Source organism: Miscanthus floridulus, chromosome 7 (assembly GCF_019320115.1).
Source record: "Miscanthus floridulus cultivar M001 chromosome 7, ASM1932011v1, whole genome shotgun sequence".
Classification (NCBI taxonomy): Eukaryota; Viridiplantae; Streptophyta; class Magnoliopsida; order Poales; family Poaceae; genus Miscanthus; species Miscanthus floridulus.
The window spans coordinates 116,105,615-116,110,031 of record NC_089586.1 but is presented as its reverse complement, the minus strand read 5'-3'; the positions used below and the strand labels follow the sequence as shown (position 1 = coordinate 116,110,031).

Sequence of the window (4,417 nt, the reverse complement as noted above, 5' to 3'; positions counted from 1 at the left end):
TTTTTACCTTCATGGTATATGTTGCTCACACACATGTACCTGTGGACTAATCACTTATGTATCTCACATAAACACAATTAATCCACCTAGGTTGTCACTTAATTACCAAAATCACACAAGGACCTTTCACCTTGGCATCTGTATTACCCCGCGACCTACTGCACTCTCTCCCATCCGCTCCCCTTTCTCCTTTCTCTAGTCCACGCGCAACGCCCGCCAGCCACCGCGCACAATGCTGCCCCCACCACGAGACACGTGCCTGCTTGGAACCCTATCCATGGTCTGCATTATTGCCTTGATTTGGGGATTAGGGTTAGGGTTCATCGATTTGATTTGGTTTTTATCCATCTCTGCTTAGGTCGGTGATCTATTCCCCAGTTCCTCAAAAAATAGATAGGACCGGTTGTCCTGTTTGGTAAGATCAATCACTCCATCTCACTGCATTCGAAATGATAGATGTTGTGTACAAATCATGGCATGTAGGATGTTGTCTAACTCGTTGATTTATTTTTTTGTGGCTGCATTCTGTTAGGATTGATCCTGGCAACATGTTTAGATTAGTTGTTAATGTTCCGAAGTTTATCATCGATGGGGAGTATGGGCTAGTAGAAATGGCTGATTAAGAGCATGAACTATAGCTGGATAGAAACTTGTAGTATAGTCTGGAGAAATTTTATGAGGAGATGGCCACAAAGATCATTTGGGGTCCATCACAAACTCTAGCAGTCTGGGTTCTTGACACTAACAATGGTTCTGAATGGAAAGTTAGAAGGGATGAGCATTTTCAGCAACTGATAAAGGACAGATGGGCTGATAGGGTTGCTTTTCTTGTAGTTGATGTGGTCAGCAAATATGGAGAGTCTATTAATGCTAGTTCTAGTAGAAGGTGTGTTTCTGGTGTGACAACTGGTGAAGGGGGCAGTGGAATTTATGGTAATGGAGGTGGCAGAGCTTCTAATGCTACCCCTAAGAATGTAGAGGGCACTGGTGATATCTGTAGTACTCCTCCTCCTCCCTCTGTGGCTGCTGATGTAGCTGAGCCAACTGATTGGGCCAATTTGACCATACTACCAGATGACAATGATGATGTTTGTGCCAATGCAGCTGCTGATAAGGACAAAGTGTATGAGGCAATGGGATTTAAGACTACAGATGAGAGGATAGAAGAAGCAGCTAGGGAAGTAGTGCATATCCCTACCATGATAGCTGAGATGCAAAATGATATGGGTGAATCTTCTGTTCTAGTTGATGACAATGTGCTTGAGGAGCCAATGTTTCAGTGGAACAGGGACAATCCTAACATGTCTATTGGTGTTTGTTACCCTAGTATGGATGATTTCAGGCTAGCAGTGAGGCAGCATGCCATAGTAAAGGAATTTGAACTTGCTACTACTCATTCAGACACTCAGAGGTTTAGGGGTCACTATGGGTCTCTTGGCTACCCTTGGATTATTAGAGCTAGGACACAACATGATGGGAGTGTTAGGGTACATTTTTTGCTATGTTATTCACTGTTTGATTCTCTAATTGTTCACTATTTTATCAATTGATTACTTATGATGTTGTGTGGTGTGAATTTGCAGGTTCAAATAAATGAAGGAATACACAATTGTGCTTCTAGAGCTAGAGTTCTTGGGAAAATGGCATCACAGGCTTGGGTGGCAGAGAGGGCTATACCCTTACTAAAGAAGAAGCCAAGTATGGGTCCAAAGGTAGTGCAGGAAGAGCTTCATGACAAAGTACAAAATAGAGATCCCATATCAGACTATTGTCTATGGCAGACAAAGGGCAGCCAACAAGTTTAGAAAATAGGGTGATTCATTTGATTGGTTGTACAGATTCAAGGCAGAGGTAGAGATGAGATCACCAGGTAGTATATTAGAGATAGATATAGAGACTGTGTATGATAATGTTCACTTAAAGAGATTTTTTTGTTGTTTCAAAGCTACTATTGATGGTTTTAGAAATGACTGCAGGCCATAGTATAGACTCTACAGCCCTGAATGGGCTTTGGAATAGCCACCTGCCTACAGCTCAAGCTTTGGATGGCCATAATTGGATGTACCCCTTGGCATTTATTTTTTTCCTCAGAGACCAAGGAGAACTGGACCTGGTTCATGGAGCAACTTAGCAAGTCCATAGGCCCTATCGAGAACCTAGTTGTCTGCACTGATGCTTGTAAGGGCCTTAAAGCTGCAATGGCTAAGGTTTTTCCTAACAGTGAATAGAGGGAGTGCTTTAGGCATTTAATGGACAACATGAAGAAGTACTACTCAAGAAATGTTTATGCCAAGAACATGTGGCCTACAGCAATGGCATATACACCCCACAAATTTAAGTACTTTTTTGACAAGGTAGTAGATGCTAGTCTAGATGTGCTTAATTGGCTCAAAGAACATCACAACCTGCTGTGGGCAAGGAGCAAGTTTACCACAGAGATCAAGTGTGACTACATCAATAATAATCTAGTTGAGAGTTGAAATGCCTGGATCAAGGAGCACAAGGACCTGCCTGTTCACTACTTGGCTGATGCTATTAGAGAGAATACCCACACTCTTTTTGCTAAGAGGAGAAAGATAGCAAATGCACTGTCTCCTAGGATACTGCCTGTAGTTATACATTAGCTCAATGCAGGCTCTAGGGGTTTAGGCCATCTCAAGATGACTAAAGGGCACCCAGAGAAAGCAGAAGTGACAGAGATTTACAAGGATGAAAAGGTTAGAAGGCATGTTGTCTACCTGCCACAACATGTCTGCACATGTAGAGAGTGGCAGCTAACTGGAAAGCCTTACTCACATGCATTGGCTATCATCACAACCATGAGGCAACCTAGTATGGATCAGTATGTGGACAAGTACTACTTAGTTGAGAAGTTACAGGCTGCATATCGTGGGATCATTCCGAGCATAATAGATAGAGGACAATGGCCAGAGGTGGACAAGGGTTTCAAGTTGTTCCCACCAGTTATGAAGAAGACTAGACCACCAGGAAGGCAGAAGAAGAAAAGGCATCTTGCTCCAGGTGAGAGAAGTGGCAAAGCAACAAGACAAGTGAAATGCCATAACTGTGGTGAGTATGGCCACAGGAGTGGAAGCTGGAGGTATCATCTGACTGGCATAAAGAAAAGGTAATTTGCACACTAACTGATTTCTATTATTGTTGCCTTCAAACCATGATACCTAACACTAGCATTATAGGAAAAGAACTAAGAAGTCAGCACCTAAACCTGGGAGGAAGAAGAACAAGACAGACCATACACCAAGTGGAGCAAACACACCTAGGACAAGGGCAGCAGTGGCTAGAGAAGCAGCAGCTAGGGCAGCAAAAGAGGCTCAAGAAGTTGCAGCTAAGGCATCTATAGCAGCAAAAGCTACAATTGCTGCTGAGACGGATGTCCTAGATGTGCCACCACTTGAGGTTGAGCCTCCATCGCCATCACCACCCTCTACAAGCACTAGGAGGTATGCCATACTTAGAAAACATTACAGCTTGTGTAATTGAGGCCATTCTGATGTAATTTCTTCATAAATAGGAACCTATGCTGTGAACTCCAAGTTGTGATTGGGCTAGATGAACTGCAGCACTAACTGTTGACCCACCTCTAAAGAAGTTCACTCTAAGGAAGAAGCAGCTAGCAACCAAGACCAAGAAGAGTCCAACCAAGAAGGGAAAGAAGTGAGTGAATGGAGTGGAAAAAACAGCAGGGAGGACATTCATTTTGGTTGTAAAAGGCCCTCAAAATGACTTTTTTGTGTAATTGAGGCCTTGCCTTAGCCAAACATGCTTATGTAAGTGGCCAGAACTATTATATGTGGCCAAAACTTGTGGCAACTCCTCTGAACAACAACTCTGTTTGATGTGGCCTGAATGTAGCACTGCTGGTTGGGTTATGGTTAATGTGTTCCATCTGTTATGTGTGATCTGTTATGTTGAATCTGTCATGGTTAACATGTGCCTGATCTATCTTGTGTTTGTTGTTAGCATGTACAACTGTTTCAGTTGATCTGTCTTGTGTTTGTTACCGAGTTAGGCACTGCCAAAAGACACATTGAAACACAATTTACACATTGTCACATTGAAACACAATTTTCATTTCCATACATTGTCACATTGAAACACAACTTTCATTTTCCATACATTGTCACTTCATTGCAACATACATCACAACAGATCCAAAAACAACAGATATAACACACACAATAAACATGTTCATCTTCCAAATCAATGTCTCCATCTTGTGCTCTAGGTCTTTACTATTGTTGTCGGGACTATTTGGACTGTCAACTGAAACATCTTCATGATCTACCAACTCTGCCCAGTTGGAGGGGCGAACCTAGATGATGCCCTTCTCCTTCAGCTGCTTAAAGTACTGCATCTCAAATCTATAATACCCACACAACTTGGGAAACTTCAAAAA

The 4,417-nt window shown here is 42.5% G+C and overlaps 1 pseudogene; it reads left to right on the top strand.

The window, feature by feature from the left end:
* The first annotated feature begins 2,923 nt into the window (after positions 1–2,923).
* Positions 2,924–3,679, top strand: LOC136464957 (uncharacterized; annotated as a pseudogene).
* The last annotated feature ends 738 nt before the right edge of the window (positions 3,680–4,417 follow it).